Source organism: Pelodiscus sinensis, chromosome 5 (genome assembly GCF_052426305.1).
Source record: "Pelodiscus sinensis isolate ZL-2025 chromosome 5, ASM5242630v1, whole genome shotgun sequence".
In the NCBI taxonomy this organism is placed as follows: domain Eukaryota; kingdom Metazoa; phylum Chordata; order Testudines; family Trionychidae; genus Pelodiscus; species Pelodiscus sinensis.
Window position 1 is genome coordinate 15,899,642 of NC_143056.1, and position 15,045 is coordinate 15,914,686.

Consider the following 15,045-nt stretch of genomic DNA (forward strand, 5'->3'; position numbering starts at 1 on the left):
ATGTGACCTCAAACCCTCACAAACTGTTTTCTGTAGCGTAGACAAGTCTGTAATTTTCTTTACTGCTGATTTTACAATGTGCTCTTGTTGGATTATTATAAATCTGCCTTATGAGATAATGTAGTTGTTGGACAAAGGATAATGGCACTTGACAGTATTGTAAAAAGGCTTTTTCAAGGTTGTCAGGTTCACTGTACTTTGTACTACCAGAAAGCTTACTGTACTTTTTTTAATCTTATCAATTTGCAAAGTTCTTGGGCTTTATGTACACTTCTTTCCAAACATAAGTTTTCCACTGCTTTTATTTTATTACAGATTTAAAATAAGGCTATTTAAAGATAACTATAACATGTGACTGGGTAGGCAAAGGGGAGGAAGAAGAAATTAATCTCAAGCTTCCAAGGGCTGATCTAAATAAGGGAAAAGGTATATGAGCCTAAAAACAGGAGATGTAGGTGGACTTGGGCTTTCATCAGTATTTTACCAATAATCCTCATTTCTTAGTCTTAAAATACATTTTATTTTTTCCTAAGTAGAGGCTTTTATGTACATAATTCTAGAAAAAGAAATCTTGACTGCCAAAATTGTGTGCGCGCGCACGCGCACACACACACACACACGAAGGATAACACTGATCTGCATAAATAAATAATTGTAGAGTAATTGACATAGGGCCAGATTATGTTACCCTCATTCATGTTGAATAGTACCATCCACCATAATAGTGGGGCTACCAGTGGAATAAAAGTACTACTCAACCAGAAGAACAAGATCAGAAGCTGGCCCGAATCTGGCCCAAAATTATGTCACTTAATGAGATCTTGAAAAGTCTACCAATAAGAGAATTTTTCTTAGTTGAGTTTAAGTGAAGGAATGGACATTAACTAAAAATTTTGCACAGATATTTAAGTTTTAAACAACGTGGCTGTTTTGTACAATGACTACTTCACTGTGTTTCTAACTTGAACTTCGGAAAAATAAAATAAAAAAAATACTGAAAAATACTATTCTTTGTACAGGCAGTCCCCGACTTATGCGGATCCGACTTATGTCAGATCTGCACTTACGAACGGGGCTTTTCTCGCCCCGGAGCTCACGGGCGGCGGGTCGCCACCCCTGTCCTCCGGGGCGAGAAAAGCTTCTCCCGGTCTCCCTGGTCTGCTGGGCGGGGAGGGGGGGTCTAGCAAAGCCGCTGGACCCCCCCCAGCAGACCAGGGACACCCGAGCAAAGCCGCCCAGGCAGCGGGAGTTCCACTGCCTGGGCGGCTTTGCTCGTTTGCCCCGAGCAAAGCCGTCCAGGCAGCGGGACTCCTGTCGCCTGGGTGGCTTTGCTCCTGTCCCCCTGGTCTGCGGGGGGAGTCCAGCAAAGCCACTGGACCCCCCCCAGCAGACCAGGGATACCCGAGCAAAGCCGCTGCCTGGGCGGCTTTGCTCCTAGGCAAACGAGCAAAGCCGCCCAGGCGGCGGCTTTGCTCTGGTGTCCCTGGTCTGCTGGGGGGGTCCAGCGGCTTTGCTGGACCCCCCCCAGCAGACCAGGGGGACAGGAGCAAAGCCACGGAGCACGCCCACAGCTGGACAACTAGTGCCCCTCCCCCCAGCAGACCAGGCTTTTCTTGCCTACCCCTGGGGTAGAGCAGCTGGGGGCTACCGGGTTGGTCCCGCAGCGCCGCTCCGGACCAACCCGGCAGCACCCCAGCTGCTCTGCCCCAGGCGTCCCCAAGTCAGCCGCTGCTGAAACTGACCAGCGGCTGACTACAGGAAGCCCGAGGTAGAGTTGTTCTGCCCCAGGCTTCCTGGAATCAGCTGCTGATCAGTTTCAGCAGCAGCTGACTCGGGGACGCCTGGGTTTCTTAAGTTGAATCTGTATGTAAGTCAGAACTGGCATCCAGATTCAGCCGTGGTTGAAACTGATCAGTTTCAGGAGCGGCTGACGCCAGTTCCGACTTACATACAGATTCAACTTAAGAACAAACCTACAGTCCCTATCTTGTACGTAACCCGGGGACTGCCTGTATATAAAAGCCTCTCCTCTCTGGTGTCCTTAGAACCTAGAAAATACTTCATATTTTTCAGTTACCCTCCTAGGTTAGGTGCTGAGCAGAACTGGATGTTGCTCTCTGGAGTCTTACATTGTAGCTCCTGAAGTGGATGAATGGTTTGCTTGGGAGTAATTCTGAATATCTTCCACCCAAGAGCTCAGTGTGTATTGGCCACTAGTGTGATGAACCTCTACACTATGATTAGGGCCCTACCAAATTCATGGTCCACTTTGGTCAGTTTCATGGTTATAGGATTTTTAAAATGATCCATTTGATTTCAATAATCAATTTCAGCTATTTATATGTGAAATTTTATGGTATTGTAAATGTGTAGGGGGTCCTGATTCAAAGAGGAATTGAGCGGGGAGGTTATTGTATGGAGATAGTGGTACTGCTACTCTGACCTCTGCGCTGCTGCTGGTGGTGCTGCCTTCAGAACTAGGCAGCTGGAAAGCAGCAGTTGCTGGCTCAAAGTCCAGCTCTGAAGGCATAGCCGCTGCCAGCAGCAGCACAGAAGTTAGGATGCCGTGGTATGGTATTGTCACTCTTACTACAGTAGACTTCCGATAATCCAGCACCTCTGGGATTTAGGTGGTGCCGGATTATCGGATATGCCGGAGTACCAGGAGGTACTATAAGGGGGCATACTCTCAATTCCCCTCCCCAGCACCTTATGCTTGGGTCCCGGAGCTGCTGATACAGCTGCACGTCTCCCTCCAGGCGCTGGGGCACATGCGCTGAGCGGCTGGCTTTTCAATGAGCTGGCCGGGATGCTGTGCACAACCCAGTCCCCCTCTCCTTCCCCTGAGCCAAAAACCTCCCCTCCCAGCTGTCACCCAATCCCCTTCTCCCCCAACCTTATGTCCAGGTCCTGAAGCAGCTGCCTGTGCTCAGCGGCTGGCTGCTAGCACGTGCAGGCTGGACGCTGTGTGCGCTGGGGACCGTGAGCAGAATGACGTGGGCTGTGAGAGCGCATGCGGCTCAGTGTCCCGGCTGTGAGAGCGGCTGACCTCAGCAGTTCCGGGTTCCAGTTGATGCCGGACTATCAGGAGTTCCGGACAACTGGATGCTAGTCTATTGGAGTTTTTCCTGTACTTGGCTGCTTCATGCACAGCTGGGCCCTCAGTCAGCTGTTGCCACTGTCTGGTCATCCAATTCTGAAAGCAGCAGTGCAGAAATAAGGGTGGCATGCAGTGTTCCCTCTGAGATTTTCCATCTGTGAGCAGAGCGAGTTTTGTCTTGTGCACCACTATTGATGTCGTGCACTTGTTCAGATGTGTGTTACCATAATACCTATTAGTTAATTTTTATTTAAATTGTTATGGAAGTATTTCATAGAGTTGGAAGTATTTCAAAGGGACGTTGTTAAGGGCCCAAAAGCAAACAATTCCGCTGTGTAGGAAAGATAGAAAATATGGCAAAAGACCAGCTTGGCTTAACAAGGAGATCTTGCATGATCTCAAAATAAAAAAGGAGTACTATAAAAAATGGAAACTAGGACAAATAACAAAGGATGAATATAGGCAAGCAGCACGGGAATGCAGGGGCAAGATTAGAAAGGCAAAGGCACAAAATGAGATCAAGCTAGCTACAGGCATAAAGGGAAACAAGAAGACCTTTTATAAATACATTAGAAGCAAGAGGAAGACCAAGGACAGGGTAGGCCCACTGCTCAGTGAGGAGGGAGAAGCAGTAACAGGAAACTTGGAAATGGCCGAGATGCTCAATGACTTCTTTGTTTCGGTCTTCACCGAGAAGTCTGGAGGTGTGCCTAACGTAGTGAATACAAGCAGAGAGAGGGTAAGTTTAAAAGATAGGATACACAAAGAACAAGTTAAAAATCACTTAGGAAAGTTAGATGTCAGCAAGTCACCAGGTCCTGATGAAATGCATCCCACGATACTCAAGGAGCTGATAGAGGAGGTATCTGAGCCTTTAGCTATGATCTTTGAAAAATCATGGCAGACAGGGGAGATTCCAGAAGACTGGAAAAGGGCAAATATTGTGCCCATCTATAAAAAGGGGAATAAGAACAACCCAGGAAACTACAGACCGGTCAGTTTAACGTCTGTCCCAGGGAAGATAATTGAGCAGGTAATTAAGGAAATCCTATGCAAACACTTGGAAGGTAATAAAGTGATAGGGAATAGCCAGCATGGGTTTGTGAAGAACAAGTCATGCCAAACTAATCTGATAGCTTTCTTTGATAGGATAACGAGACTTGTGGATTAGGGAGAAGTGGTGGATGTCATATACCTAGACTTTAGTAAGGCATTTGATACGGTCTCGCATGATATTCTTATTGATAAACTAGGCAAATATAACTTAGATAGGGCCACGATAAGGTGGGTGCATAATTGGCTGGATAACTGTAGTCAGAGAGTTGTTGTTAATGGTGCTAAATCCTGCTGGAAAGGGATAACAAGTGGAGTTCCGCAAGGGTCTGTTTTGGGACCCGTACTGTTCAATATCTTCATCAATGATGTAGATATTGGGATAGAGAGTATGCTTATTAAGTTTGCAGATAATACCAAACTGGACATTAGGAAAAAATTCCTAAATGTCAGGGTGGTCAAATATTGGAATAAATTGCCAAGGGAGGTGGTGGAATCTCTCTCTGGAGATATTTAAGAACAGGTTAGATAGACATCTGTCAGGGATGATGTAGATGGAGCTTGGTCCTGCCTTGAGGGCGGGGGGCTGGACTCGATGACCTCTCGAGATCCCTTCCAGTCCTATGATTCTGTGATTCTATGAATGTAGTCCAGTCATGGGACTGGAGGGACAAACATGAGCAGTTCTGCAACTCCAGAGGTTGCAACGGCCAGAGCAATGAGCCAAAGCCAACCAGTTCCACAGCACCTGTGCTTCACTTGTCGCCACTGTGGGGCCTCCACCCTCAGACCATTTACCGGGTCCCTTGAGGGCGGGGGGCTGGACTTGATGATCTTTCGAGGTCCCTTCCAGTCCTATGATTCTATGGAAGAAAACCCCACTTACTGTGCAGATGCATTAGCTTCTGCCTCATCTTCTGCCTGTTACACAGCTAGCCCCCTATCTCCTTTCCCCCCCCATTACTCCTCCCTTCCTTCATCTGCCTACAGCCTTCCTGTGAACACTGAGCAGTCGCCACCAGATTCTCATGCCAGTAGTCAGAGGAGCCAGCAGCAGCTCCGGCTCCCTTAGATTCCATTACAGCCACTTCCTGCCCTGCAACTGGGCCCTAGGAAGCTCAGACAGGCTTTGGACTGGACCATGGGAATAAGCATCTCAGCAGCACTGAGCCCGTGTCTCTTCTCAGATGGCTGGGGCCAGAGTCAAAGGTGGGCTGAGACAAAGGCGCCTCTCGGCCTCTCCTGGTGACTCTCAGCCTCTCCTGGTGACTCTCACTCCAGCCTGAGTGGCTGCTTGGAGCCAAATGGCCTGGGGATTTGGGGGGGGGGGGGGGGAGGATTGTACTGCAGTGTGGGACAGTTCTTTGGTTGTCCACATGGGAGTGAGGTGACAGCCCTGGCCAGAGCTGTGAGGGTGCTGACTGGGGAAGATGGGCTAGAGTGCAGGCCCTACATTGGAATATTGACTGCACTGATATGGACCAGTGGGTTTGAACACCCCTGCCTCGCCCGCAGTCTCCTCCAGACACTACAGAATCACTGCATTCCTCCCACCTCTCAGCTGCTTGGATCTTTCTGGCCAGCCCCCCCGCCCCAAAAAAAAGTTCTCTGTGGTAGCTGCCGCCTGCTAGCCACGTAGCCCCAATGGCAACCTCTTTCCACCATGGCACTTGAGTGAGGGCCATGGTGCTATTTTTAGTACCATGGTTCCGGCCCAGCAGCTGCCACGCAGCCACGCCCCAGCTGCTCCTGGGGGCTGGTCCACACGGTGGACGGTTGCCCCATGTTCTAGGCCTGGATCTGGGGTCACAGTGCCAGCTCTAAAGCAGTGCAGAAGTAAGGATGTGAATTCTCCAACTGCCATAAGATAAACTTGCGACCCCTCCCCCCAACTCCCTTTTGGGTCAGGACCTCCAATTTGAGAAATTTTGTTCTGCCCTGTGAAATCTGTGTAGTTTAGGGTAAAAGCTCACAAGATTAGATTTCACCATGCTGGTGTGGGGGGGTTAATAGGGAGAGACCCATTTTTCACAGTACAGTAAACTTCCGATAATTCGGCACCTTTAGGACCCAGGGGGTGCTGGATAATCAGATATGCTGGACTATCGGAAGGGGGGGCTATGAGGGGTCTGGGGTGGGGTGGGGGGATGCCACCCCAGACCCCTCATAGCCCCCCCTTCCGATAGTCCGGCTCTGCCCCAGGCATCCCTGATTCAGCTGCTGCTGGTCAGTTTCAGCAGCGGCTGAATCAGGGACGCCTGCAGTAGAGCAGCTGGAGTGCTGCCGGGTTCGTACGGTAGCGCCGACCATTGGCGCGGCAAGACCAACCCGGCAGCACCCCAGCTGCTCTTGGGGACGCCTGGGGCAGAGCAGCTGGGGTGCTGCCGGGTTCGTCCAGCAGTGCCGCTCCTCGGCGCTACTGGACCAACCCAGCAGCACCCCAGCTGCTCTGCCCCAGGTGTCCCCAAGTCAGCCGCTGCTGAAACTGATCAGCGGCTGACTCCAGGAAGCCCGAGGTAGAGCTGCTCTGCCCCGGGCTTCCTGGAGTCAGCCACTGGTCAGTTTCAACAGCAGCTGAATTGGGACGTCTGGGACAGAGCAGCTGGGGCGCTGCGGGGTTGGTCCCCGCAGTGCTGCACCTCGGTGCTGCGGGGACCAACCCGGCATCACCCCGGCTGCTCTGTCCCAGGTGTACCCAAGTCAGCTGCTGCTGAAACTGACTAGCGGCTGATTCCAGGAAGCCGGGGCAGAGCAGCTCTACCTCGGGCTTTCTGGAGTCAGCCGCTGGTCAGTTTCAGCAGCGGCTGGATCGGGGACAGCTGAGGTGCTGCCAGGTTGGTCCCGGAGCCCCAAGGGGCAGCGCTACGGGACCTACCCGGCAGCACTCCAGCTGCTCTGCCCCCGGCTTCCCCGATTCAGCCGCTGGTCAGTTTTAGCAGCGGCTGAATCGGGGAAGCTGCGTGCAGAGCAGCTCTAATGGTCCGGCTGCCTGGAGCACTTCTGGGTTCCTGATGGTGCCAGGCCATCAGATGCCGGATCATTGGAGTTTTACTGTACTAGATACGTTTTTGTGGCTGTGAATTTGGTAGGACCCAAAGTATGATCTTCCCTGTTTTGTTGTAATAATAGGTTACAGTCTTGCATAAAGGAATTATCGTTACCTAAACTGAAACTTTTTCAAATATTTTTACAACAGTAAATATTTTGTTCTGGAGGCTGTATTCGTTTTAGGTAATCCATGGTGTTTTGAGATCCACTCCATCATATGTATCCTTTATTCAAGAAAAAGAAGTCTGGACTTGGGATGTTAGCTATTGGTTAATTGAATAGTTGACTAAATGCATGAGTTCTTAGTGGTTAGTTAACTATTCTATAGTCCCGGGGGTGGAGCCGGCAACCAGTGCAATCCAGCCCCGCTCCCAAGGAACCCCCTGCCACCTCGTGCTGTTGCCGCTCTATTAGAAGCAGCAGGGTGGAGTGCCAGGTGAGAGCCGGTCCATGAGAGGAGAGAGTTTAAAAACCAGCTCCCCTTGCTGCCCCTGTCTGCGGGGGGTCTGAGCTCCCCATGGACAGAAGTAGCTGGGGGGAGAGGGCGGAGGAGGCTGCAGCAAAGCAGCCTCTGTCTGAGGTGGTGCCGGTGCTGGACAGATGGACACACAGACATAGAAACTCTCTCAAATATATAGTTGATTTTTATGAGAGAGTACACTTGCAGTATAGTGGCCCAATTACTTAGATTACCATTGATTATTTTAGTGCATTTTTTTTAAAGAAAAGTATGGTGAATGTTCATTGCCTACAAAATATGAAGTGCATTGATATTTGACTTTAAAAAACACATTGTTATTGTCTGTGGGAGCTATAGTTTGTGAATTTGAAGAAGAAATATTAAGTACATGTGTAGTAATTGAGTTGTGCACTCATCCCATGAAATTTTGTATTTGTGAAATGTATGTAGTTGCAAATGGACTGGTGAAATAAGCTGCTATTGAGGTTGCTTCAGAAGCATGAATGTTTCTTAAATTATTTCAGATATCTCCTAGGAGATGGATTTGTGTAAGAGTATAACCATAGCACACTGGTGGTTCTCCATTCATCAATGTGTAGTGCTGTTTTTAATAGAGATACTGTGTGTATAAGAGGTGCTGCCAGAAGGAAGATGAGTCCAGATACTGGTTGTGGAACTCAAGAAATCCTAATGGCTATCAGCTAATGTATTATAGAGCAGTGTTTCTCAACCAGTGGTACGAGTACCCTTAGAGGTACTCGAGAGAAGTCTGGGGAGGTATGTCAACACAACTGAAATTTGGAGAACTGAATTTTTGTGATAAGTTTTACAGCGCTTTATTATTTTTGTACTTTTTACACCCAAAAATTTAATCGCCCGCCCTGCTGTGATTAAGTTGTTTCAACAAATGTGTTGCAATGGTAGAAAAAAAAGTGTCTGAAAACTGTAGGTACTCTGGGGGTATTAAAAAAAAAAAGGGGGGGGGGGTAAAAGGGTACTTTATAAAAAAGGTTGAGAAACACTGTTACGGAGCAACTAGGAAGAATACGAATGAGGTTATGTGTACCTCTGTGAATTCTGGAATGTCTGTTAATACTCTTGCTCTTGTAAAAATACTGCATATTGTACATAATATAGGGAAAAATCCAGCAAAAGGATAGCGCCCTGCTAAAATTAGAAACTGATACTAGGTCAGATTTATTCTTGCTGTAATTTCACTGTTTTCAGTGGAATTACAAAAGGGCTGACTTTGGTCCACTGAACCTAATTTAATCACTTTTTACAGTGGTCAGATTGGGCCAAACTAGCAAAATATAAGTTGCTATACTCTCTGGCTATTTGTGCAAGTGTTGTCATTATTGACTGTTCTGAATGTGGTGAAAAGCAGTTTTTCATTGGAGTACCTGTGTGCAGCGTCTTGATATTTTACACCTTTGTTTTTCCATTTGGAAGTAGTGAACAGTTATCAAACACATGTTATTTAGTGGTTTTGTGCTTTTCCTACAATATTTTTCTAGTTTTTTTTTTTTCATAGCTTCCAAAAAATGGTCTCAGGCCAGACAAATTTAGGTGCAGTTGTGTGTACAGTAGGCAGAATTAACTTCCCATATCATTTGTGCCTTAATTGCTTGTCATCTTGCTATTTGTAACAGTTCATGGTGATTCATATCTGCTGGCTGTTTTTGATTAAACCAAAAGATCCAAAAGATACATATGTTTATTTACCCGGGAAGTAGCTTTAGTTATTAAAAAAATGCTAAACTATGAATCCAATGATAGATACCCTATTCCTTGCCTCTGTCAATATCTACATACCAAATCTTCATTTATGGTACTTGACTAATGTGCTTAATGCTCACTTACACAAGATCAACAAGTCAAATGTAGAACCTTTCTTACTGGTACTCAGGACCTCAAAAGTGGTTTTTGTTCAAATCTGATATTTATTTTCCAAATTTACACATCTGTGAAGTGAGGTAATCAGCATTCAATTAATGAATTTTACATTAGAAGAAATGAAACCATTTAAAATTAAATACCTTCCAAACATGAATAAGAGATAGAAATAAAGTATTAATAAAAATTCAGTCCGTTTAATTAAACTGGATCAAATGTATTTTACCTGGGGGGCGGGGCATCAGTAAGATTTTCATATTATAAAAAGATGCTGATATCTTCATGTGCTGAACTTCTTCTTCTTGAAATCCCTTTTTGTGTTGGATGGGTTTTATAGGTACTTAATTACAGTAATTAAATTCAGGACTCCTGTCTCTTTAAATCTCATTTTGCAACACTATGCTAGATTTCTCTAAATAGCTGGTTTATTCTTATTTCCTTGCAGGCAATCTGCTCTTGCTATATTCATATCAGATTCAAGAACAAATTTCTGCCAACCATGACTGAACACTGGCGCATTCATACAGTCCCCAGTAGCTAGTGCTGGCAGCCAGTGAGCTCCTGAGGCACTCCTGGGGAGCCTGCTGCCACCCTCTATGCTGCTGCCTCTCTATCAAGGCAACAGCACAGGGTGGCAGGCGGGAGCCAGTCTGCAAGGGGAGCTGGTTTAAAAATCAGATTCCCATGCTGACCTGCTCCTGTCTGCCTCCTCTGTGGAGGGTCTGAGCTACCCATGGACAGAGGCTGCTCTCGCATGGGCCCCTTGCAGTCAGGGGCTGCTGCTGTGAAGCAGCCTCCATCTGTGAAGGGTGCAGGCTCGCTGTGGACAGTGGTTGCTCCATGGGAGGCAGAGCAGCCTCTGTCCATGGGGAGCTCTGATAGAGGCAATAGTGCGGGAGAGCATGCGGCTCCCCGAAGCCCTCCATGTCACTCCTCCCCCACAGCCTCTGTAGGAGGCAACAGGGCGGGCAGCAGGTAGTTTCTGCCTGCCTCCCTCACCCTCTGTGCTTCAGCCTCTCTATCAGCCTCCGTGCTGGCTCACTCTTTATTTTAGCAAGTTTAGGCTCCAGTTCCTCTTCTTTAAGGTCCATCACAAGTCTTCCCTTCTTTGTTGGGTCACCCTTGAGAATGTGAAGGTTTAACTGGTAAGGCTCACCCTTAATGGGTGAGGCTTGTCGGTTAAGGTTAACCAGTGTGGGTGCTGCAGGCTGGAGCTGCTCTGGCCAGGCTAGAGCAGCCCCTGCCTGTGGCAGATGGAGAGGGAACACTCCAGCCCAACTGTGGGTGGGTGGGCCACACCAGCCTGGCTGGAACAGCCCCCTTGCTCATCCACCTTTATTGGTTAACTGGTTAAACAATATGTTTAACCAGTTGGCCAATTAAACAGGATTTTACATCCCTATTCACCCTACTGTTATTGCTAAATCAATTACACCAGCATTAACCACTCATTAGTAGGGATGTTAAAATTAGATTAATCAACTAATTGAATAGTGGATGAAATTTTCACCAACTATTTAATTAGTTGATAAGGGCGCTTCCGTTTTGAAACATAACAAGAACCTTCTGGACTGTTGCTATGTTTCAAGGTGGAAGTGCCTGCATGGAGTTCCACCTTTGAAATGTACAAGAGCCCCAGAGGGGACTCTTCTACATTTCAGATGTAGAGCGCTACCCTGCCCCTGCCCCCTCCCACAGAGCTGGATCTGGGGGGAACTGGCTTTTAAGCTGGCTCCACCCAGCACTCCCCCCCCCCTCCCTTGCTGCCTCTGATAGAGGCAGCAAGAGGCAGGGGGGAAGCAACTAGTTGACTAGTGTGTTGACTATCCGATAAGCAAAAGTTTATTGGATAGTCAACTAGTTGATTAGTCGCTTACATCCCTACTCATTAGGCAGTTTCTTGTACTAATGTGTCTATATCTTGTATGCTGTCCCTTATGCATGGAATTCAACCAGGTCATTGCCCTTTCTCTTAAATTGATTTCTGTTATTTTTAAAAAAGACTTTGAAGAACAGCTCCTAAATACATTATTTCATACTGTGGCTCTCTAGAAGGAAGCTCCCAATCTGCAAGGAAAGCCACATTTTTTGGAGGGGGGGAGAGTGGAGTAGGCAGAAGATGCACGATAACAGTGAACATTGAGGAAACTATTATTGAAACAGATGGAAGAACCCACTAAGTTAAGAAAGGTCAGAGGAGTAAAGAGGGAATGGAGATTAAATCAGCATCTTTTCTGCATAATCTTAAAGAAATGTTTTCCCATGTAGGGTTTTTTCCCTGCTTTTATCATTATGTCAAATGTATTTTAAAACTTTTGCTGGATTAAATATTGGTTTAATCCCACAAAGGTGGTCATTTCGCACAACTAAATTCTGTGAGATTTCTGCAATGATACTTTTAGATCATTCTTCATGCTGATTGATCTCATAACTTTTTAATGTGGAGAACTAGGATGTATTGATATGTCAAGTCAAAAAGATTTGTGTGTGCTGGAGATAATTTGACCCCTATATGGTGCAAGGGGAGGGATAACCATCTCACTGATAAGTGTCACAGGGGAGGCGGGGGTAGTCATGTTAGTCTGCAACTTTAAAAGCAATGAGTAGTCCTGTTGCACCTTAGAAACTAATAAATATATGGGATTGTGAGCTTTCAGGGGTAAAATCCACTTAATCAGATGAGTCATCTCACTAATATAACCCTAAACTCTGCTAAAAGTGTCACTTACCTACTCGTGAAGATCGGGAGAGATCCTGGATGATTGGAAAAAGGCAAATTTAGTGCCCATCTTTAAAAAAGAGAAGGAGGACAATCCAGGGAACTACAGACTAGTCAGCCTTACCTCAGTCCTTGGAAAAATCATGGAGGGGATCCTCAAGGAATCCCTTTTGAGGCATTTAGAAGAGGGGAACGTGATCAGGAATAGTCAACATGGATTCACCAAGGGCAAGTCATGACTGACCAACATGATTAGCTTCTATGATGAGGTAACTAGCACTGTGGATATGGGAAAGTCAGTGGATGTGATATACCTTGACTTCAGCGAAGCTTTTGATATGGTCTCCCACAATATTCTTGTCAACAAGTTAAGGGAGTATGGATTGGATAAATGGATGGATGGATGGTTAGAAAGCTGGCTAGACTGTCGGGCCCAACGGGTAGTGATCAATGGCTCAATGTCAGGTTGGCGGTTGGTTTCTAGCGGAGTGCCCCAGGGATCGGTTCTAGGGCCAGTTTTGTTCAATGTTTTTATTAATGACCTAGATGAGGGAATAGAGTGCACTCTCAGCAGGTTTGCAGGTGACACTAAGCTAGGGGGAGAGGTAGATACACTGGAGAGCAGGGATAGGGTCCAGAGTGACCTAGACAGATTAGAGGATTGGGCCAAAAGAAATCTGATGAGGTTCAACTAGGAGAAATGTAGAGTCCTGCATTTGGGAAGGAAGAATCCTAACCATTGTTACAGGCTGGGGACCGAATGGCTAAGTAGCAGTTCTGCAGAAAAGGACCTGGGGATTACAGTGGATGAGAAGCTGGATATGAGACAACAGTGTGCCCTTTGTAGTCAAGAAGGCTAATGGCATATAGGTTGCATTAGGAGGTGCATTGCCAGCAGATCTAGAGAAGTGATTATTCCCCTTTATTCCTCTCTGGTGAGGTCACACCTGGAGTATTGTCCAGGTCTGGGCCCCCCACTATAGAAAGGATGTGGACGCATTGGACAGGGTCCCAGTGGAGGGCAACCAAAATGATTAGGGGGTTGGGGCGCATGACCTATGAGGAGAGACTGAGGGATTTGGGTTTGTTTAGTCTGCAGAAGAGAAGAGTGAAGGGGGATTTGATAGCAGCCTTCAATTTCCTGAAGGGAGGTTCCAAAGAGGATGGAGAGAGGCTGTTCAAAGTAGTGACGGATGGCAGAACAAGGAGCAGTGGTCTCAAGTTACAGTGGGAGAGATCCAGGTTGCACATGAGGAAGAACTATTTCACTAGAAGGATGGTGAAGTACTGGAATGGGTTACCTAGGAAGATGGTAGAATCTCCATCCCTGGAGGTTTTTAAGTCTCGGCTTGACAGGGCCCTGTCTAGGTTGATTTAGTTGGGATTGGTCCTGTCTTAGGCAGGGGGTTGGAATTGATGACCTCCTGAGGTCTCTTCCAGTTCTGATTCATATTACATTTGGGGGATGTCTACACAGCAGGGCAAAAGTCAAATTAAGCTATGCAACTTTAGGTATATCAATTGTGTAGCTGAAGTTGAAATAGCTTAACTCAGCTTTTGGCGCTATCTACACAGCAGGAAGTTAAAGAAAGGAGTGTTCTTTCTTTGACTTCCCTTACTCCCTGTGAAATGAGGGTTACAGGAGTTAGAGTAAGAAGTTCTCCAGTTTGCCATTACTTCGAAATAATGGCTTGCTGTGTAGACAAGCTCTTTATTTCGGAATAGCACAAGTTATTCTGAAATAATGCTGCTGTGTAGATGTAGTCTTGGCCTATATGGGTGGTCAGATTTGATCTGGTGGTGCCTTTTGTCTTTATTTAAGTTGCTCAGTTAGGAAATAGTTAACTGAAGTGGGGCAGTTCACATTTCTCAGAGCTGTTGTTGCAGGCTATAGGTAGACTCAAGCAGGCATGTCTGTTGGTTTACATTTGCTCATATTTTGAACATTCTTTATTACTGTAAGAACTATACTTAATAAAATCTGAACACTGAGATGCAATCTCAAAAAACCCAAAAGACATCTTTTCTGACCCATTGTAAGCTGGCTCAATTTTGACCTATGAATTGAAGAAACCATTGACAGTTCTATCCTTTTACTCTTTATTCTCTTCTGTCTCTTCACTGTTTCTTCATTATTTGGTGAGGATAAGATAACAGTTGCATTAGGGGAAACAATTCTTAGCTTCTTTCTTGGAAGACAAATGAAGGGTGAGTTTGATTTTTGATTTACTGTGCTTGTGAATGGTATTTGTAAATAAAAACGAAGTTCAAATTCCTTTTAAAAATCTTATTTTACCTTAGAAAATATGTCTCCATATGATACAAAAATTAGGGTATGTCTATTCTACAAAGTTTTGTCAACCAAAATGTTGTTGACACACTAAAATTGACAAAAGCTAGGTTGTCAAAGAGCTTTCATGCTTGCTCCCTCTGTCAACTGATCATGTGCACATTTGGAGCTCCCTCATCAACAGTGTGAGCAATGAACTGGAGGTATGTATCCCACAGTGCCTGATGATGCCATCTGTTACAAGAAATAGTGGGAAAACAGTACAGTGTGTGGTGTATCTTGGGACCATGCGAAAATGTCCTGTCATGGACTCCTTAGTGGTTTCTGGCTTCCTTTCACACCATTTTTCCAACTGCCATTCTTTGTTGTGTACTCCAGCATCTGCAGTGAGAGGATGGATCTAGCTCTTGCTCTCCTATGCTCTGCTAAATGTCAGGAGGACATCACTCATGGCAGAAGAGTTAACCTTGAAGTTACTG

At 46.3% G+C, this 15,045-nt stretch overlaps 1 protein-coding gene across 5 annotated transcripts in view; it reads left to right on the forward strand.

The window, feature by feature from the left end:
• Window positions 1-15,045, forward strand: part of BRF1 (BRF1 general transcription factor IIIB subunit) — a 260,533-nt gene that overhangs the window by 24,899 nt on the left and 220,589 nt on the right. The window lies entirely within an intron of this gene.